The sequence below is a fragment of the Trichosurus vulpecula genome, chromosome 7, assembly GCF_011100635.1.
Source record: "Trichosurus vulpecula isolate mTriVul1 chromosome 7, mTriVul1.pri, whole genome shotgun sequence".
Classification (NCBI taxonomy): Eukaryota; Metazoa; Chordata; class Mammalia; order Diprotodontia; family Phalangeridae; genus Trichosurus; species Trichosurus vulpecula.
The window spans coordinates 115,319,918-115,342,954 of NC_050579.1; the positions used below are offsets into that span (position 1 = coordinate 115,319,918).

At 36.3% G+C, this 23,037-nt stretch overlaps 1 protein-coding gene across 1 annotated transcript in view; it reads left to right on the plus strand.

Moving 5' to 3' along the window:
• The first annotated feature begins 2,003 nt into the window (after nt 1–2,003).
• The window catches only part of HIVEP2 (HIVEP zinc finger 2), a 195,139-nt gene continuing 174,105 nt past the window's right edge, over nt 2,004–23,037 (plus strand). The window contains exon 1 of the mRNA XM_036766409.1: nt 2,004–2,143. The gene's annotated coding sequence lies outside the window, so the exon portion shown is untranslated. The remainder of the gene's footprint in view (nt 2,144–23,037) is intronic.

Below are 23,037 nucleotides of genomic sequence, written 5' to 3' on the forward strand. Positions count from 1 at the left end.
CTATGTTTGGATCAAAACAGACCATTTGCCCATTGGTGTCCGACTCTCTGTAGTCTCCATGCCTTTTTCCACATGTTCCTTTGTGCCTTGGAATGTGAACTTCCCCTATTCCTGCCTATTGAAATCTTGCCCTTTCTTTAGGTCTCAGTTCAGGTACCACTTCTGCCACGAAGCCTCCTATGATCTCCAAGGTGGAAATGGTTTCTCCTTCAGTCAACACTTCATTATATGCAGCTCTCCTCTGCCCTTTTCACATCCTATTTTGTGTGTTAGTTGTGTAATCCCATTGTATAATTCCATTGAGGGCAAGGGATGTGTCTTAAGCCTAATACCTTGCAAATACTAAATGATTAATATCTATTTGTCAGATTTATTTGGACAACTCTTCACGGCAAAAGGGAGAGAGAGTAGGAAAGAATTAAGTACCACATTTAGTTGTTTCTTTAGCATGTTATAGACACAATCAACTAGAGGGCACCAATGAACACTCCCCATCTGGATCTCCAAAAGTAGGCCAAATAAACTGTCGGCACATATGCACAGGAGAGAAACGTGAATGCTTTGCGTAATCTCAGTTCTAAAAATAATTTTCACCTGTATTTATAGACGTGTTATCATACTTGAGGAAAGTGAGGTAGAACCTAGCTACCAGTTCAGGAATGAAAAAAAAAAACCTTGTTATTATTGTTCTAGGAGAAGGAATGTTAACTACTTGATGTTCTGCTATTTAAGAGAAAGGCTTTAAGGTGTTCGTTAAAAGCTGTAGAGGTCCTGTTAATATGTTTCTGATAGTTGTATATGCTGACAGCATTAATGTGTTGAGATAAATTCCATAAGAGGCAAGATTCACTGGAGGGCCTTTTGAAAGATAAAGGAATAAAAAGATTATGGCTAATAATTGTTCAGGCAGTAAGGAAAATCCTATTATCTTTTTTTGGGGGGGGGGAGGTTGGTGGGATGAATTTGTAATTCAAACTATCAGATGGGAAAGGTGCAAGTTCTGAAGTAATATCTGTGGGTATGGCTTTGTCCAGTTTTTCATCGTTCTTTGTGTGGGTGCATGTGCTTAGAGGATTCTGGGATGGGAACATATTTAGATATTCAAATATAAAAATGTGCAAAAATCCAGCATTTATGAATATGAAATCTTTGTGAAAGACCTGAATTGCAGGGTATCTGTGCATATGCTTGAGTGGGAGGGAAAAGAGTTTTGAACAGATGACTCGAGAACTATTAAATCTGATGCACATGTAAAAGTCGCTTCTTTTTTCCTCATAAAATAAGACACCAGGATCTCAAGTTTGGGTGCTGTTTTATGTCTTATTGGTCATTTAAAACATTAGGAATGATCTATGAGCGGTACTGTATAAATAAGTGTTGATTTTTAAAATGACTACAAATCAATTCAGATAAAGGTAATAAAAACGGGAATGCAAAGAAGTTGATGACATTGAAAAAAGTCACCATTAAATTAACTTTTATCATTATAAAAGGCAGTTGTAAGATAAAAGATTCTTGTACTTGAATATGAACTCCTTTCCAGGCATTTGATTTGCAGCTTAGTATTAGGCTGAGAAAGGAAAGGGGGTAATACTACATTTCTTTGGGCTGATAAAAAATTAATTTGGGCGGAGTATTTAAACAAGAGGGATTGTTAATTGAACAGGAACGTGAATAAAATAAAAGATTATGTCATTGTATAGACACTTGGTGGGTATGTTTAGGTTTAATGCTTGTAGTGTTGTGTTAAAATTTACAAAACAGGTTGTAATTGCAGCAGCTTATTTAAACCAACTATTTGTGGTTATGTCTTTTGAGGAAGCTTAAACTTCAACTCTCCCAGCAAATTGACTTCGGGTCTCTTGTAAGAAAATCTAAATGTAGGCTGTTGAATAATCCCTTTGAGGGCCCTGTAACTATTTTTATGCCTGGATATGCGTCATCAGTGGGTATTTTCTCTGGTGACTAGCTTACATCAGGTCTCCTACCATACATTCTATCAGTGAGTGACTTATGATTGATGGGGGCCACGGCTGTTGTTTAGCTATTATCTGTGACCTCAGCGAATGGACAACAGGAATTTCCAGGCTGTTAAATTCCCTGAATGCTTGAAGACACGGGATCGTGGTGCTGATAAATGCAGGTAGCCCTCAGATATTATTCACCCGAGGGTGTTGGGGGGAGGGGGAAGAAGAGAAAAAAAGGGGAGGGAGGGAGAAAGAGGAGGAGGAAGGGGGGAATTCCTTATGTGAACAGCCGTAATTCTGGCTCAGCTCGCTCCGCAACCCGCCGTGGGTGCGTTTGCATGCATGGAAAGGTGCATTTCCTGAACCCCGGCGGTGCAGAGGCCGTAGCGCTGCTACCACCGTGGGGTAGCGCTGCAAATGTGGTGCACTGAGGAGCTCCTGACGCTTTGCTGGGGAAGTCGTTTATTTAGGTTTGATTAGTTGATATTTTATGGCAGTTTTGCAGGAAGGTTTTTTTTTTCCTCCCAGGGGGCCATGGTGCTGTTTTCAATAATATATATGAAAAGAAAGATTTAAAATATAAAGCAAGTTGCTGCTTTTCCACTGGTGAGAATTTGCAATATATTTTGTCTGCCTTGTTTAATCTGGATATCATCTGGGAGGGTATAACAAGAGGTGCACTGAGCTAGGGGAATTTTAAGGGTAAGGTGCACCTGTTACATCGACCAGTATACTATATTTTGGGGAGTAAAGTGATTCATTTCCTGAGTTTAAGCACCTTGCACTGTAAACATGAACAGGAATGAACATATATTTCTTTGTCTTCTGCCTTTCCTTCCCAACTTTCTTTTACAGATCTTTAAATGAGGTTACAATGTTGTAGCCAGATTTCTGTCGCCAGTATTTTAGTAGGCAAGTTAGCTCTAGGATAGATAAGGGAGGAAGTATTTATCCATCTTCTTACCTCTTTGTTCCTCTCTGTGTCAATGGCTGTTCCTTCTTTAGGAAAGTAAGCCCATTACACTTTTTAAGGAGGGCAAGTTATAAAAAGATGTGGAAATAAGATTCAAACTACTAACATTGGCTTGGGAGGTCAGACAGTCGTATCTGCAGCTGACTTTTCGGGGAATATTTTGCTTAAAAATGCAACTAGATAATATCCAAGGACATAATTTGTATTCATGGAAATGCATCCTTTCAATGTTTAAAGAACGTTTTGTCTTCTGCTATTTCAAGAATAAATATTTGCAAGAAAAATGGCCTTTATTAACCATTTTTATTTATCCTAACTTTTTTTTCTGAATAGTATTCCCCTTTCCATGAATGACTGCTTAGAGCACACTCAACTTAAAACAGAACCTCAATAACTTTTTGCTAGTTAACCAGTCTTTGGGATGCACTACCGGAACAGCAGCTTCTGAAACAAACTTGTGTGTCCCTTAAAAATGCTCTCATTTTTAGGAAGCAATAGATGATTAAAATGAGATTTTTATCTTCCTCATAAATTCATGGAACGATCATTAAAACAGAATATTGTTATGTTTTTGTATCCAGACTTAAGTAGTCCAGCAGAAAGATACATTTTGTGGAACAGTTATCCAGTTTTAGCATTTCAATTGTAAATAGACCTTAAAAATAAATAATTTTAAAGAGAGGAGAAAGATCAGTGCCATGGTGGGAAAACTCACCCAGAAGTCATTTTTATTTTTCATTTCTTCTTTTGCAACTCTCTCTTGAATGAGCTGAATGACTCATGGTAAGCAGGTTATAATTTGAAATTTATAAAAGGTTAAAAGTAAAAGCTTGATGACTTGAGTCATTTATAGCTGACTGAATTCATCACTCATAATATATCTTTTGCAATAAGCCATTTAAGTATTGGTTAGGGGTACTGTTTATGTTTATTTTGTTTTAATGTCCCAAGAGCCTTTAGTGACTAACTTCACTTCCACAACACTGACATAATGGTGGGAAAGCTAAATTTTGGGTTAGTTCTGACCTTGGCATTTTTTCTCTTCCCTAATAGGAATTGTTATCACTGTTTATAACAATTTTCTCCTTAAAATTTTTTTTGGCTTTTTTTTTTTCCTTGTGGAGGAGTAGTGATGTCTCTCAGCATAGCTAAATTTTCAGGAAGAGTATATTTTCTTCATTAAATACACACATACACATACTTTTGTATCACAAGTTGGTATAGCTCGTGTGGGAGGGAAATAGCTGTTTGTCTATCGAGTGCATTGTGATTATTCTATGCTGTACAGGACAATGTGAGATTAGGCAATATACTCTCAATTTAATATTGTGAGGGCATAAACTGATGACTCTGAAGAAGGGAATCATTCCAAGGCTATATACTGATGGAAAACAATAATTGTTCTCTTTTTAGCAGAGCTAGCATGGAATCTTTGATAGTATTTAAAAAAAGATGTGCAGAATAAATTTTCCTTTCACCCTCTATGTGCAGTTTTTTGTAAGGTTCAGGAGATCAAAACCCTACAGGTGCAATGTCAGACATTGTAATGTACAGATCTACTTATGGTGAAACCTTGGTCTTAAGTGAAATTTTATTGTTCACGGCATATTCTCAACCATCAGAGGACTCCACTGTATATTTGGTTTCTATGGATACACATTTTGCTGGCTTTCTAAGCTGTGATAATACAGTACAGAGGCTTTGAACTTCGGTCCAATTGCAGGTGAAATGAGGATGTCCTCATAGTAGCTGATTCTTTGACCAGTGTTTTTGTTAGTAGCAGGGTATAGGAGAGTGGGGCAGAAAAGGAGTAAGTTCCCCAATATAGGGAGGTGGCGGGATATTTAACTCTTCTTTCTTACCAGGATCTTATTCTGGAATGAACTTCTGATTCTAACATTACCCAAGCACCTAACTGATAGCATCTATACAAGTGAAATGATTTAGAATACGGAAATCTTCATAAAATAAATCACCCTCTTCCCACCCCCTGCCCTTAGAGTAAATACTTTTGAGAATCTGAGTATATTCCATTTGATAAGTAATTTCTCTACAAGTAACTATCTGCATAGCTCAAGAGTCTCTCAAAATTTAGGGCCTTCCTAGATTTTTCAAAAAAATTTTTTTATCATTTATTCAACTTTTGAGAAAATTGATGTTTCGTTGTCTTCATTTCACAAATGATGTCTAATGAATGGAAGTGACATGTGCTCAGTACTACACAACACAAACATTCACCTGATATGTATGAAATCACTTGGAAGATTTCAGACTCCCAAGTCATAGCCCTCCTCCCTTTTGATAATATTAATGAGGTACTGATAATTAGGGTTGCTTGTTAATTCTGACATCATCTTATAGCTTCTATCTGAAGGATGACTTTGTCATATAATCTTTTTTTGAAATAGAAGTTCACATCAGTCTTTGGTCATTATTTTGTAGAAAAACTTGTGGAACAAAATCTCCCACAGCAAGAAGGGAGAGTTTGTTCATTCATTCACTCACATTACAAACATTTATTAATAGCCTACTAGTCAACCAGCTGTTGACAAGCATTTATTAAGTCCCTTCTTTTTTGCCAGGCTCTATGCTAAGGTTTGGGAATCTAAAAAAAGTCAGAAAGCTGTCCCTGATCTCAAGGAGGTCACACTCTAATAAGGAAGTTATCTCAAACAACTGTGTGCAGACAAGATATATACCGGATAATATGGAGATAATCCCAATGTGTAAGGTATTTACTATATTGGGTGTTGAGGAGGCTGCATGCTTATAAGCTCAGATTTTCTAGCAAATTTAAAGAAAGACATTCTTCTTTGAGGAGATGGAAAACTAGGTCTAGAAAACCTTGACAATCAATGTCAAACTTTGTGATGGACAAAACTATTGTAATTCCATTATAGATACATCCTTCTGGTCCTTTCATCCATTGAAGGAGCTACAATAGGTGCTTTGCTTGACATATTTCTGACAAATTCCTTAGGAAAGAATGTAAATACCTCTGAAAGGGACCTTATAGGTTATCTAGTCCAATTTCATTATATCAATGAGTAAATTAAATGACTTCTCATGTCATATACATTGTTTACGGCACCACTACGACTGGAACTTAAGTCTGACTCACAATCTAGTCATCTCTCCACGAGACCACAGTAGTTTTAATTACAGGGGTCAGGAAAGTTTAAATGATTTGCTCAAAACTTATTTGACCCTTTACTAAAATGAGAGGAAAATATTAGTTTTTATCAATTACACTAACAAGAAATTTCTCGTGAGTTCTTGAATGAATGTTCTATGAATGAATGTTCTATGAATGAGTTCTTGCTGTATATTGCTTAACTCAGATCTTTGTTACTTCCTATCATTACCTTTTCCATACTAGCTTAAATAAAAAGCCCACCCAAGTCACAACAACAACCCCCTGATAAAACCAAAAAAAAACCCACCCAAATACTGAACTTTCAAGACTTTAACTGTAAGTTTTATAAATGTCTTAAAATTCAGATTTCTCTTCATGTACTCTTTTTTTTTTGAGGGGGGAAGGCAGGGCAATTGGGTTTAAGTGACTTGCCCAAGGTTACACAGCTAGTAAGTGTGTCAAGTGTCTGAGGCTGGATTTGAACTCAGGTCATCCTGACTGCAGGGCTGGTGCTCTACTCACTGCACCATGTCTCTCCTCTCATATACTCTTTAATTACAATTCTGGCATCTGTGATACTTGTACCTTGGGTGACAGTCTTACTTGAGAAAATTTTTTCCCTGACATGTTTGTTTTATTTGTGTATAGGAATACTCAGAAAATCCCTGGGAACAGGGAATTCATCCATCCATCCATCCATCATCCATCCATCCATCCATCCATCCATGCATGCAATATTTATTGAGCAGGAAGAACTTTTGAAGCTATGGAGAAGAGTAAGTCACAGTCCTTCCTTCATGGAGTTTACAGTTTGATAGGGGAGATAAGACAAAGAAAACCATAGTACAGGCTGTGAAGGTGCAGTGTGATATACTAGAAATTGCCTGGACTGTGTGTTTGAAGACAAACGTTCTTTTCCAGTAGACTAATTGTGTGACCGTAGACAAATCACCATCTTTCTGAATCTTAGTTTACACATCATAAAATAAGGAGATTAGACTAGATGATTTCTGAGACCCCTTCCAGCTCCAAAACTTTGTGATTCTGCGATTCAGTGAGTTCAGCAAAGTTCTGCTTTGATGTCTCATCATGGCACAGAGGCAATTCTAGTTTTTCAAAGGTTTTGCCAGGGGATCACATTCTATGATAGATTCTACTGAAAATGTAAAAACTTCAAATGTGAGTAATAGAGTATATCTCTTGCACATAAAGCAGCATACTTAAATTTGGAGATGATTACCACATTAGCCACAGAGTGACACATTTTGCACCCCTGACAATTCTTGCAAACTAACTACTAAGATGTTGAAGGGTTACCCTCACCATCAGCAGAAGCAGTGTTCGCATAGAGGGGATTATAGCTCTTTAAAGCATTAGATTAGGTATAACTCAAAGAGAAGTAAACGGTCTTATGAGGAGTCACAGGAGCTAGAGCTTATGTATATCTGGTGGGATCAAGGAAAGCTTCATAGAAAAGTTGTTTGAGACAAGCCTAAAAGGATGTATAGGAATTGGATAGCTATCGAGGGATGCAGAAAGGCAGGATCTCTGGCAGAGGCTCTATTATGAAGAGGAAAGGTAGGAAGGGTGAAATGATGATGATGATGATGATGATGAAGATATGTGTGAGCAAATAATCCAATTTGGTTTGAGCAGAAAGTGCAGAAAAGGGAATAATGGGAGATAAAGGTAGAAAGATAGACTGGGGACAAATAGTGGAGGATGTCAAGTGCCAGACTCATTGAGGCTTTATTCAGTAGGCAATAGGCAAGCACTGAAGGCTTTTGTTTAGGGAGGTCATATAACAACTACCATGTATACTTTGCCATAAGGTTTACAGAATGCCCTCCTCACAAGAATTCTGTGAGGCTAGTAGCACAAGTATTGTCAGCCTTACTTTACGGAAGAAAATACCAAGACCCTGAGAAGATGTCACAACCGGGATTTAATTAAAATGTCCTAACTCTGGGTAGGGTCCACTTTTCCTTTGCCTACACTGTTTTAGAAAGGCACTTCAGGAGGATTTCCCAGAAAGAACGGAGGGTAGAGAAACTGGAAGTAGAATATTCTGTCAGGAGACAATTTCAATATTCATGCTAGAGGTTATGGCAGGAAGTTTTTTCAGTAAACATTTGCTAGAAACTGTGGTAAGCTTTTTTTTTTAAAGGTACATACACATTATAAGACATAGTTCCTGGTCTCTAGGAGTTAACAATCTGGTAGGAGGAATAAGGGATATGCCAGGTGAGTAATGTAGACAAAGTGCCAAAGGAGTTATGAGGAGGAAAAGGTCTCTATTACCTAGGAAAATGAAGGGAGATTTCATGGAAGAAGTGGAATTTGAGTTTAGTTTCAAGTATGGGTAAGATTAGGATAGACAGACATGGGAGAGGACAGTGAACCTAAGTGGATGGAGCAAAGTTACTAAGGTTGGAAAATATAATACATGGTAAGGGAATAGTGAGTAGTGCATTTTGGATGGAGCAAAGTAGAGAATAGTGGAAGATAATATGAGAAATGTAGCCATGGCTGGGATGCCAAAGTCCTTAAATGGTTGGGTAAAGAATTCGGGTCTCAACAACAACAGAAATCTGAATATAGTGTGCAGAGTGTATTGGATGAGGGAGGGACTGGAAGCAGGTGTGATGGGGAGGTAAACACTTCCGGAAACTTCTGCACTAGACCTGGCATGAGATTATAAGGTGTGAACTAGACTGGAGGTAATGGGAATGGAGAGGAGAAAGGATGGATGGATGACTGTCTGGCTGGCTGAATGGATGAGAAAGACATTGCAAATGCAGATTGGATAGGATTTAGCAGTTTAAAGAATGTAAAGCATGAATGACGTGGAGTCAAAGATAGTCCCAACTTCCAAACCCAGGACACTCAGGCTGCTCAAGTGGATGGATGTGCTGGATCTGGAGATAAGGAGTCTTGAGTTCAAATCTGGTCTCAGACATTTATAACTATATGTGACCCTGGGCGAGTTACTTAACCTCTGTCTGACTCAGTTTCCTCATCTGTAAAATGTAAATAATAATGGCACCTACCTCTCAGGCTTGTTGTGAGGATCAAATAATATTTGTAAAGTGTTTTACAAATCTTATGGTGCTGTATAAAAGTGGTGGTGATGACAATGACGATTAAACAGAAATGGAGTAGTTAGTTTGCAGAGCAAAGGCATTTAAGATGTGACGAGTTAGAGATGACAGCACAACATCTAGGTGAAGATGATTGGCAAATAGGAAGTGAAAGGCAGGACTTGGAACTCATTTGTTCCTCTTGATTTCTTCCTTCTTGGCTTTTTAATACCTATTCAGCCATTATTTTGTCTCCCCCCTTTTTTCCTGTCACTCTTCTTTTATCATCAACTTTCCAACCAATACTGCTTGCTTCCCTATCCTGCAGAAAATTGGGGGGGGGCGCGGAATGCAGTATACCCTTTGAGTCTAATTGGTGGTTGGAAGTGATAACAATACATTTCTATACTGTTTTGTTGTTTTCAAAGCATTTTCACATGCGTCGCTTCATTTACCCCTCATATAACTGCTGAGGTAGGTAGGAGAGGTCTTTTACAGATGAAGAAACTGAATTGCAGAGAGATTGAGTGTTTTCTTAAGCTTATGGATCCATGGAGTTATGGTCCTAGGACTAGATTTCATGTCTTCTAATTCATAGTCTGGGCTTCTCACCACCATAACACATTGGTTTTTTTGAGATTGGAGATCTGTTTTCATAGCAGCAAATTAAAACTGACTAGAGGTGGAATTACTACCTAGGTTTACATTATTCAAAGGCTGCAGGCAAAGGTTGACTTTACTCATTAGACAGAACCACCTCTGGAAAACTTATTTCAAGGACTGTGACTAGGTATATCTTAACTTTGCTTTGTATTTCCCCTATATGGCAAAACTACATAAATAGCACCTTATGCAGGCACCTCTCTTTAAAGAAATTCAGAATAAAGGATTTCACTATTAAAAATTAAAACCACAGGGTTGGCATATCACAGGAAAAAAAGAAAAGGTCTCAGAGTTAGGAAGGCCTGGCTCAAGTTCCATGTGGACACATATTGATCATGTGTCCTTGGGAAAGTCACTTAACTTCTCAGTGCCTTAGGCAACTCTCCAAGACTCTAAGTCGCAGAGAAGGTGTTCATGTGCATTGGCAGATGAAGTTTTTCCTCAGGAGTTCCCTATACCAATGAAATCACAGGTCTACCTCTGTCCTCCCCTGTCACCCCCACGAAAAATTGAAAAGAATATGCAGATCACATAATCACAGAATTGGAAAGAACCTAAAGAAGAATACTCTGTAGATAGCATACCCACCAAGTAGGTGACCAGCCTTCCCATGAAGTTTGCTAGTCAGAAGAAGCCATTGTTGCTTTCCAATGAATCCATTCCATTTTGGGATAACGTAATTGAGCACAGAGCCTGGCACATAGTGGGCACATAATAATGTGTCTTGACTAGACTTTATTTGATTAATTAATAGGAAGCTTTTCCTTATACCAAGCCTATAATTGCTTCTCTAAACTTACACTCATTGCTCCTGGTTCTCACCTCTGGGACTAAGCTGACCAATAGTGTAACACAGTGGGGAGATTTGAAGTCAAAAGACCTGACTTTAAATCTTGGCTCTTTGGGCCAAGACACTATATAGAGATGGCTTTGGGCAGGTCGCCTGTGCAAGTTTGGACATGGCTTTGACACTGATGCGCTTAATTTCCCCACCTTTTAAAGTGAGGCTGTTGGATTAGGTGACTTCTAAGCCCCTTCTCTAAATCCATATTCCTCGGAAGCTATTCCACATGACAGTCTTTCAAATACTTGAAGATAGTTATGTCTTTCCTTAGTCTTTTCTTCTCCTTGTTAAATGTCTCTGGCACTTTCAATCAAACCTCATATGACACAATTTTAAGGTCCTTCACTACCATGATTATCTTCCTTGTTTCCTTTCTTCTTTCCTTCCTTTCTTCCCTCCTTCCTTTCCTCCTTCTCTTCTTCTTTCCTTCCCGCCCTCCTTCCTTCTTTCCTTCTTTCTTTCTATTCTTCTTTCCTTCCTTCCTTTGTTGATTTATTTGTTCCTTCCTTCCATCCTGCCTTCCGTCATTCACCATATTTTAGGAGGGACAAACTGGAATGAATGAACAAGTGAAAAAATTGATTAAATATTTACTATACACTAAGTGCTGGGGATAAAAATATGAAAGCAAAGACAGTTTCACCTCTCAAAGAGCTTGCATTGTAATCTGGGGAGAAAACACTCTTGGAGGAGTAGTTGCCAAGGAGGGAGACTTTAGTCTTGAAGGTTATAGGAATTAAGATAGAAATAGGGGGTGGTGGTGCCCTAAACTGAATACAATATTCCAGGTGTCGTCTGATTAGAGCAGAGTGTCATTATCAGAGCACTATCATTAGAGAATGGATGATAAAATGGTTATGACTAGAGAGGGGGTGTTCCAAGTTCAGGGTTTTTTAAGCAAAGCAATTCTAAGTGTTAATGAGGTTCAAGATGTGGTTGGGATGTGGGTGACTGACCTGTCACTGAAGAGGAAGTTGAGGGACTATGATGTCATGTTGGCAGATAGGTCATCAGTCCAGATATTGGATTCACTAAGGATGAGGTCAAGGAACAGGGTAGAAACAACAACAAAAAGTGAGTCATAGATTGAAATCAACTAGAGAAGATAAAATGTATCAGAGAGGACAATAAAAAGAGGACAATAAAAGGTGATGATCAGAATATGAGCATAAACAGGTGACTTGGATATTAAAAGAAATCTTAGGAAAGGGATACTTTGATCTGTGTGGGTAATTCCTCTTCCCATGTCTTCATCTCCAATCACATTGTATCTTAGATATTTTCCTATCAGCACTGAGTCAGCACTGAGTAGATCACTGGATAACTTTTCTTGGCACTGTGGAAAGAACACTGGATTTGAAATCAAAGGACCTAGATTCAAATCTCCTCTCTGTTACCTACTACCCAGGCATATGTATATATCCCTTTCCCTTCCCTACCCAACCTGCCCAGACAAGAAAAAAAAAGAGGAAAATAAGTAGTTCAGTACAGTGTAGTATAGCAGACAAAAGAGCTAGATTTTGAGCAAGGAAGACCTGGGTTCAAATGCTGCTTCTGACTTTTATTCTCAGTTTCTTTATCTGCAAAATGTAGGGGTTGCATTAGGTGATTTCCAAGGGCCCTTCTACCTCTAAACCTATGATCCTTGTAATATTAACTGTATTGGATAATATGTACAATATTCTACACTCATGTTCTCCAATCTTTGCCAAGAAGAAAAGGAAGTATATTTTCTGAATTCTTCTTTGGCATCAAGCTTGGTCATTATAATTACACAGTATTCAAGGCCTGCCTTTTTCTTTTGGTTGTTGATCTTTCCATTTACAATGTTCAAGTTATTATATATGTCATCTTCATGGTTCTGCTTACTTCATTTTGTATGAATCCATGTCTTCTCATGATTTTCAGTTTACTTCATAGTCATCTTTCTTATGGTGCCAAAGTAATCCATTACATTCATGAACCACAGTTAGTTTAGGCAGCTTTGTTACCAGTCCTTCATCGCTTCAAGGAATGCTATGTATATTTTGGTTTATATAGGATTTTTCTTTTTATCTTTGACCTCCTTTATGTATATGCCCAATAGTGAGTCTCACTATGTGACCTCTAGGTTAAAGGATATGAACATTTTAGTCACTTTCTTAATTCTCAGTTGTCTCCTGCTATGATTGTACCACTGCACAGTTCTACCAGTGTGTCAGAATGCCTATTTTTCCACAGCCCCTCCATTATCAACTATTCTCATCCTTGATAATCTTTGCCACTTTGGTGGATGTGAGGTGGATCCTCATAGTGGTTTGAATTGCAGCTTTTAAAAATTATTAGTGATTTATAGAAATCTTAAATATTTCTATAAATAGCTTGTAATTCTTTTGAGAACTGTTATATTATTCTTACTAGTACTTGTTGATTCATGGATTAATCATTTTTAGCCTTATCTGGGCAGTTGTGCGCTCAACTATTAGACATTCTTAATCTGACACTCAGTGTTACTGTAATTCCTTTTAGACTGTAAGGCTCTCTAGGAGTCTGTGTTTGTGTGCTTTTAATTTATTTTATCCACCGAACAAGGCTATATGAATTCAAGACTTTAGATAAGTTTTTTTCTAGATAAGTTTTTTAAATGAACTTGATTTGAGGTTTAATATTTTGTCTTAACATCTCCAGGAATTAACACATAATGGATGCTTAATTAATTATGGTTGAATTGACTTGAATTAAATGTGTAGAGTTTGGGGAGTATTTAAGAGAAAAACAGGCACACCATTGGAAGGCAGGGTCTGTGAGAATGGTCAAGACAGACCAGCATTTTTTGGATTTTAACATTTTATTTTTATTGACATCTTACTTTTTAATCTTCATTTCCAAATATATCCTTACTTCCTCTCTTACCTGATTGATCACCTTTTGTGACAAATACTTAAAAACAAAGGGAAAAAAAAACCTCAGGAATTGGAATTATTTGGGCTGGTGAATACTGAGGCCAGGTCCATATACCCCCACAATGACTTTTCAGTTGGAAAAAAAAAATGACCTTACTTGGCATTATTTAGACAAAAGACACTGATTGAAGTTTTTGCTTTACAATTAGTTGTGGTATTTTTTTTTAATATAAATAAGCCTGAATGGTGACTTTAAAATATTTTAACTTAGATGGTCATTTTACTAATAACTTAGCATTCCTTTCTCCATCAATATGGCATATCAAATACAAATAAAATGATTTCAGTATAGTGGAAGATGTTGGCAAGGTGATTATGTTCCTAGAATATGGCCAGATTTTGTGGCACATCCTTGTAAACCCAGCTACTGGTGAATCTTTTGATCTCAGGAGTTCTGAGATGAAGTGAGTTATGTCAATTGGGTATCAGCACTAAGTTTGGCATTAATATGATAAGTCTCTGAAAGAGGGTGGGGGGTTCACTTTGCTTTATGAGAGGAAAACTGGCCTAAGTTGAGATAGAGAAATGTTCCTAGTATTGGCAGCTGGAGTTTTGGAAGTCTCTTTTACATGATCATCAAAATCAGGATATGTAACAATCTATCTGGGATTTTGGTTAGGTATATAGAGGCTTTCAGACCAGAAGATGCCTTGATGACCTTTTGAGTTCACTTTTGTCCTATTATTTTGTAACTATGATATGTGTTATAAAAGAGGAGAGAGAGACTAGAAAAATAAACAGCCTTCATTTGAAAAAAGATTGTAGGGAAGTCTCCTTATATTCAGGCAATCATTTTTCTATCACCACTCAGTATTTGTAATCTAGAGCTGTCAGCTGAGACAGATTTCCTGGCTGACTATCAGTCAGATCGGGAAAAGCCTGTCTCATGCCAGGACATCTGGGGAGGCACAGAAAACACTCTGTACTTCCCTGATGTCATCCATTAGTATCTACTTGTCTCATATAGAACTTGGAGCCAGTTGAATTATAGACTCAGCAACTGTGAGTGAGGTAGCCTTGGGCAATGACTTAGGACCAAACTCCTCATCCTTCACCCACTGTTTTCTCTGATAAGGAGTTTTCCCTGTATATTATTGTAAAAATACTTAATCTACTCCTCAGAGGTATTAAGAATACAAAATTTTCTATTAGTGTAGTTTGAATAATTAAAACGATTTCAGGGTTCTTGTTTTTGGAGGGGAAGATGCAAATTCTTCTGACTCATTTTATCATGGAATGTTAGAATTGGAAAAAATCTATCTAGTTCAATATCTTTATTTTATAGATATGAAAGTGGAGGTCTAGAGAGATGGAATGACCTGAATGTCACTAAGAATTTGTAAATTTGTAGTATAAGTCTTTTCTCAAAATATACAGACTTGTATAACTGTGAGATAAACTACAAGTCAAAAATCAGAAATATCTGTTAGAGATGTAATATTTGAGTCTGTCTTGAACCCATCATTTTTGTCATTGTATTGAAACCAGTATTGCCTTTGCATTCTAAAAAAAGTTATGAGAGGATAAATTTACTTCATCAGCATTTTAAATGACACCAAAAATATACTTGACAATTGTGTATGCTTTCAGGAATTTCCTCCTTTCCTGTAAAAACTGACAGTAGGAAGTGTGCACAATAGGAATAGAAAATCAGGTATGTTATAGGAGTTCTGAGTACCTTATAATGGTATCATAGATTTTGAACAAGAAAAGTCCTATAGTCCAGTGGTGTCATACTTAAATAGAAACATGAGCCCTCAAACCATATGTAAGAATTATTTACTTAGGGTTGCATATTGACTTAGAAAACCACATATTAGTATTATCTGTGTTTTATTGCATTTTTATTTATCTTATTAAATATTTTCCAATTCCGTTTGAATGTGGTTTGGGGCCACACTCAGGAGTCTTGTGGGTCACATACAGCCTGTGGGCCACATGTTTGACAGCTTTGATCTAGGCCATACCCTTCATTTTACAGAATTAGAAACTGAGGCCCACAAAGCTGAAAGACCTTACCCAAAGCCACATGGATAGCAAGTGGCAAAGCCATGATTTGAATATTTGCCCTTTGGCATGATATCCTGCATACTTTTTAGGATTAAAGTCTCTTTTTGGGCACCACAGCTCAACATTTAATGAAAAATGTTGAGCTGTGTCCTTTAAGTTGGATTATGAAGGGATCTTCTTGTTGAGAAATGCTTTTACCAAGTTAACATAGTTCTAAAAAAATTATAAGTACACTTTAGCTTTACTTTTTAATGCTTTATTGATGTTTTTTTTTTTTAAAAACCACAGTTGTGGCCCAGTAATCTTTTCCTCTTTCCTCATCCCCAATAGACTAATTCCTTGTAACAATGAAAAACAATTAAGCACAGTGGATACATTTCTAAATACATTTTAAAATCTCCTTTGTTTTCTGTTCTTTTTGGATTTTTTGCTATATTCTAAGAGGAGTGTTAGGATTATAATTTTCAAATTAAAGAAAACACTTTGTACATATTGGAAGTAACAGGAAAAACATAGAATTGAGGGGGTCTGCCAACCTCAGGTCTTTCTCATTGACTTTTGTTTTGAAGAAGGGAAAAAAAAACAACAATATGATAAATAGATAAAAAAATCCTATTGATAATGAAATACTATAAGAAGAAACAGAAACATAGAGATTAGAAGGTGAGGTTTATATGATTTTCCTGAAATGGAAATGGAAATCCAAAGTGTAAATATTTCTTTGGCTTTTTTGGTGAGTTTTAAAATGAGTTTTTAAATGTTACACCCATTGGAATATTAATCTAAATATATCATGTAACTTTACAGGTTGTATCATATTTTCAGTTTTTCTATAAGGTTCAAGCAGACAAGAATTAGAATGGTTGAGGAGATTATTTCAAATTAGAAAAGAACTAGATTTACAAATATTAACTTTACTGAGGCAACTAAGTGGCTCAGTGAGTAGAATTCGAACTTCAATCAGGAAGACCTGAATTCGGATGTAGCCCCAGACACTTGTTAGCTGTGTCACTGATCAAGTCACTTCTGCCTCAGGTTCCTCAGCTGTGAAATTGGGATAATAACAGTACCTGTCTCCTGGGGTTATGGTGAGGATCAAATGAGATCATATTTGTAAAGTGCTTAGCACATAATAGGCACTTAATAAATACTTGTTTCCTCCCTTCCTTTATTATGCTCTTCCGGTACGCCCACTGTCCTACACAGGTGGTTAATAAGTGGGCAATAAAACTTTTTTATTTTTTATGCAGACTTATTTCATAGCTTGAAAAAAAGATTCTGAGTAGTTCACAACTATGGAAAGAACTTCCAAAGCTAGCTGTAATCTTCACAAAGAGAAAAAGAAACTATACTCTGACCCAGCAATACCACCACTGGGTCTATTTCCAAGGATGATTAAGGAAAAAGGAAAAGAACCTATATGTTCTAAAATATTTATAGCAGCTCTCTTTGTGATGGCAAAGAACTGGAAATTGCAGGGATGCCCATCAATTGGGGAATGGCTTTACAACTCATGGCATGTGATTGTGATGGGATACTATTGTGCTATAAGAAATGATGAGCACAATGATTTTAGAAAAACGTAGAAAAACTTAAACGAAATAATGGAGAGCAAAATGAGCAGAACCAAGAGAACACTGGATACAGTAATAGCAATATTGTTTTAAGAATGACTTTGAGCGAATGAGTTATTTTGTCTATTATGAATACCCAATTAACTATAAAGGACCTATGAAGAAAGACACTATCTGCATCCAGAGAAAGAACTGATAAATAGATGTATAGAATAAAATTTACATATATGTATACATGTGTGTATACACACATATGCATACATATGTGTATATATACATATGTGTGCATGTATATGTGTGTGTACATATATGTATGTACACACACATATATGCCTATTTGTGTCTAATGGTAGCTTGCCATCTCTAGGGCAGGGGAGAGGGAAGAAAAAAAGAAAAAAGAAATTTACGTGATAATTATGTTATATATTTGAAAGGAATAGCAAGTTGTGCATAGTAGATCTGCAATTTCTTGTACAAGCATCTTCTTTATTGTACTGTTAGGGAAATGCTTGTTTTATTCCGTAAATTAATTTTTTAAATAAAAAAGCGAAGAGAAAAAGAGGGACACCATATCCCTTATGTATGAATGTTTCCCGAGGCTGTGTCCTTGTTCATTTTCTTTTCTTTCTCCACCCTTTCTCACTGGGTAATCTCATCTATTCTTGTGTTTACTATTGTTATCTCTATGTAGATCATTCCCAAATCTGTATATCTTGGGTTGGTCTTAATGTGCTCCTCCAGTTATGCATCTCCAGCAACATGATGTAGATCTTCATTGGGATGTCTCACAACTCAGACTCTTCCTTTTTTTTTTTTGAAATTAGAAGAAATACTTAGCCATTTTGTATTTTTGCATATTATTATCTCAGTCTGTTAGGCCTCATTTCCTTGGAATAATATCTCATAGAAATGATTCTTTTGTTTTTTTTGATCTTGACAATATCTTCCCAGGTACCAACAAAGCTCACAACCTTAGAGGTATCTTTTCCTTATCCTTCTCTAGACCCATTTTTGAATAGCCAGTCAATGTTGTTTTAACAGATCAGTGAGCTCTCTAGGCCTTAGGGAGGGGGTTGGCCCAGATGATATCTAAGGTTTCTTTCAGTTTTAAGATTGTTTAAGCAGTTTTTACTGGCATAGTGCAAAGATGGTTAGACTTGGAGTCAGGAAGACCTGAGGGCAAATCATGCTTTATATACTTACTAGCTGTCTTGGCCTCAGTTTCCTCATTTGTAAAATAGGCTTAATAAAGCACCTATTTCACTAGGTTGTTGTGAGGCTTAGCTAAAATTATACAGATTTTGTTGTAGATAAATTATACATCATAATTTATTATATAATCATTTATTACATCATGAAATATCAATTTAATATTTTACATTAAATAATATACTGTATAACATATGAACATAGTAAGTAAAATAATACATAAATAATTTATCAATGATTATATACAGTATTACTTTAATATCATGTGTAATATATGGAATATTATTTTAATATCACACTTTATCTATAGATTGTATATAATTATATAATACACATACATATATATCTTCACAAACCTTAAAGTGCTATATACAGTTAACTATTCATCTATGTTCCTAATGTAAAATGTCCTGTATTACACATTACTCAGGAACTTTACATTCCAGCCAAAGTGGCCTACTTGGGATTCTCTGTGCTTGACATCACATTTCCAAGTTCATGCCTTTGCACTGGATGTCATTTCCCACCATACCTGGAATTCTCTCCATTCTTCCTTCCATTCCTTGGAATCCCCTCTCCCCCAGTTCCTTTCAGGGCACAGCTCATATCACCTCCTACATGCCTTTCATGATTCCCCCAGTTGTCAGTGGCCCCTAAAATTACTTTATATTCATTTGGTATATGTTTTTGTATTTCCTTATCTGGGTTCTTCCAAATAGAATGTAAATTCCTTGCAGGTAAGTATTATTTTGGCTTTTGTCTTTCTCTCCTCAAAGGTTAGTGTAGCCATGCACTTGGTAGGCCCTTAATGTTTGTTGAATTGAATTATAGCCAGCCATTGTTTTTTTGTTTTTTTTTTTTACCCCAATGCCACCGTCTGAATTTATACCTTATCACCTCATACCTGGATTGCCAAATAGCCTTCTAGGTAGTCTTCTTCCTTCTAGTCTCTCCCTCCTTCAAATTATGCCAGATTCAATTGACTCCTTTCACTTTTGCTTGCCCCTCAACATCTTTAATGAGTCATTTTTTTTTCTTTTCAAGTATCACAGGTAACTGAGTGTAATGGAAATAGCATTGGATTCTGAGTTCAGAGATTTGACTTTGACTTGTGATTCTACCACTAACTAGCTTGGTGATTTGCCTAAATGCTTAATCTCTTCAGGCATCTTCTGTAAAGTTAACTGATTAATTCTATGATTTTAGAATCTATGATTCCAGATCAGACAGCCTGGTACTTGAAGAGCTCTACAGTCTGACCTCAGCCTACCTGTCCCAATTGATCTCCTACTCATCCCCAACATAAACTCTCCAAATGAGTTATACTGTGCCCTCCGAGTTACTGTGTTGTTATTTAACTGAGTTACGTATGTTGGTCTTGTCTCTCCAACAACAATTTCAACACCTGATAGTTGAGATCATGTCATGTGCTTTTGCATCTCTCATGGTACTCACTATAGCATTAGTACATAGTAAGAACTAAGTAATTACTTGTTAAATTGAATTGCATTTTTGACAAATGTACAAAGACTTAAAAAAAAAACCTTTGAATCTAGAATAATGATAGTGTTTGGCCTATTTATACATTCAAATTGTTTGCAGGTGTTTGCTATTAGGATTAAAAAAATAACAAAGCAAACCCTTAGACCTTCATTAGACTTGAACTGGAATAAACAAGAATCTGAAAATTCAAGGTCTTGATTTTAGCTTTATAATGATGTGGTTGACAGTCAAAAGTGTCTTTGGCCAAAAAGGAAGTTTTGCTATAAATAGATTTATACTATGTGTGCAGATATATTATCCACACATATATGAATATGAATTCAGAACCGAAAAGAACAGAAATGGATTGTTTCTCATCGTTAAGTCAAATTCAAATTTGATTTGGTGTTTTAATTTTGGTTCCATTTGGTCAGGTATTTGGAATTTCAAAAAGCTTTATGAAAACATCCCTCCTACACATCTTGAATATCCCCTTCCTGCTTATCTTCAGAACAGCTTGGTTCTTTTTATAGTAAATGGCTTAGTGGAGGGGAACCATTTGTAGTGGGTAAACTTAAGTACAGTGTGTCCCATTTGAAACAGAAGTCATTATAATGGCTTAAAGAATGGTGGAGATATGTTTCTACTTTTTTCTTTTTCTGGGTGCTGGCCAGAGCCCCCCAAATAAAGTTTTTTTAAAGAACCACGTTGCTTCATGAGAGATGCCATTTTTTGTTGTTGTTGTTGAGTGAGAATAATCCTTTCGGGCAAACTTTAAAAAAAGGCAGGCCATAGGAACATTTTATTTAGTGAAAAAACTGTGGAATCATTTCAATCCTTTTAGAGACTTTTCCTTGTGTTTACCTGGGTCACTCAAATTATGTTTAAAAATTTCTGGGGAAGTAGGTTATAAATGCACATCACAAGCCATAGAGAACATTTATAATATGTTAAACTTAGATAGAAGCTGACTAATTGTAGAAATTAATATAAAACATTACAATATCCCAGTTGTATATTTAAAAATGACTCAAATAGAGACCCATTATTTTTGATTGCTAAATAATTTTATACTAGTGCTTAATGGTAAGTTTCTATGGGATCATTGTTCGCTCACTATTTGAATGATTTCAAGCATTATTACTGAACTTAGGATCAATCTTTCACATGCCTCATAAGAAAAAAAAATGTAAGCATATTCTACTATATAGGTAAAAATATGGAGGTAGAGAGTAACTTATATTTCCATAGTGCTTTACAGTTTACATAGCTCTTTCAGATACATTTTCTCACCTATTCTTGATAACAATCCTGGTAGGTAGGGCAGGTATCATTATTCTCCTTCGATAGATGAAACTAAAGGTCAGAGAGACTAACTTACCCAGGGTACCTTTGAACTTCAGGTCCCTTGACTCCCATTCCAATGCCCTTTCCAAAATTCCAGTAATATTTCAAATATTATAGTACAGTTGTAACCCTCCATTTAGCAAGAGAAATTGATATCATTTTCAGTAAGATATGGTATGTTATATAAATTAGTCCTACTTATTTTGATAGATTAGTCGATACACTCTTTCAAGTTTTACGCATGTATATATTTGTTCATAGATGGTGAGGATGGTGATGAAGGTTACAACGTCATATTTGGGAAATGATCAGAAAGCTAGTCAGTTGAGTTGAAATACAAAGGCTGTATGAAATCGATTTGTGTAGTTGTGACATTCATGGTTCTGGGACATATATTATTATTTTTTGAAGGACTTGTGTACTTCTAGGATCTGATTATGCCTTTTCCTGATCGAGTACAGAAGGAAATGACTGACCTGTGCACTTGAATCCAAGTAATATAAAGTTAGTATTGTATGAGTAATATTTAATTGCTATACATACTTGATGCGTTATTAAAAACTAGTGAATTCTCATCTTTCTAGAATGATTGGGACACTGAGATGTTCTTTTTTCTTAAATATTTTGTTTAACTGAGAGTTAACGTATATGTACATTGATATTCATCTTCTTCTTATAATACATTATCACTCATAGAAATTTAAGCACTGATCCACTGAACACCAGCATTTATGTTCTTAGGATCCTTCTTTCCATTTTTCAATTAAGAGGCAATGTGATATAGTGGAAAAATCTCTGGAGTAGGAGACAGGATAAATGGGTGAATCTTACCTCTGAGTGTTGTTATATGACCTTGGGAGAGTCACATAACTACTTTGCATCTAAATGTCTTTATCTGTAAAATAAGGATAATTACAGCCTCCTTTGAGCCTGCATGGAGGCTCAAACTGTTAAATATGTAAAGCATTTTATAAACTTTGGAGTGATCTATAATTATAAGCTATTATTTGTACAAATCTGTATATTTTCCTCTAGCCTTGACCATAGGTCAAATAGAGTCACCCAAAAGTGGAATGGGTTACCTTGGGCAAGTTAGTGGATTTCTCCACGCTAGAGGTCTTTAAGAAAAGGCTAGATGATCACCTCTCAGGGATATCATAGAGGGAAATTTTGTTAAGTTATGGGCTAAACTGTACAGTATTTGAGTTCTCTTCCAGCTTTGATTTTTTGTGTTTCTAAGATTTCTAATGGTTTGGATTCTGAATAAACAGAAGTTTAAGAGAGAAATGAAGGATTCCTTGTAAGAGGAGAATTCTTGACTTTTGTATTTGGGAAAACACTGTGTACCTTCTTGAGTGTGAAGAAGAGATTTAATCTTCCTTGTATTCAATTTCATTCAAGAAATATTTATTAAGTACCTAGTTCATATCTAGAGTGGTGTAGTGCATGAGGGGTTGGTTTTGAAGCCAGAAAGACTTGGATTCAAGTCCTGCCTCAGACACATACTGGCTCTATGTCTCTGGGCATGTTAACTCATGTCTCAGTGCCCTGGATTGCTCCCTAAGCCAAAGGTTCTTAGGTTACATCTTTGCAGTAAATGAAAGAGTATTTTCGGTGTCCTAAATGCTCTGTGGGATCCTCTCCACAAGTGGGCCAGTGGTTATATTGCTGAGTGGCAGAATGATCATTGCAGTATCCTTCAGATGACATGTTGAAGATATTATCATTTTGGACTTTTTGGTTGGGTTTGTCAGTTTATATTGTGGGAATACTGAAAATATAAGAAAAATGGGTTTACAATGCTTTTAGT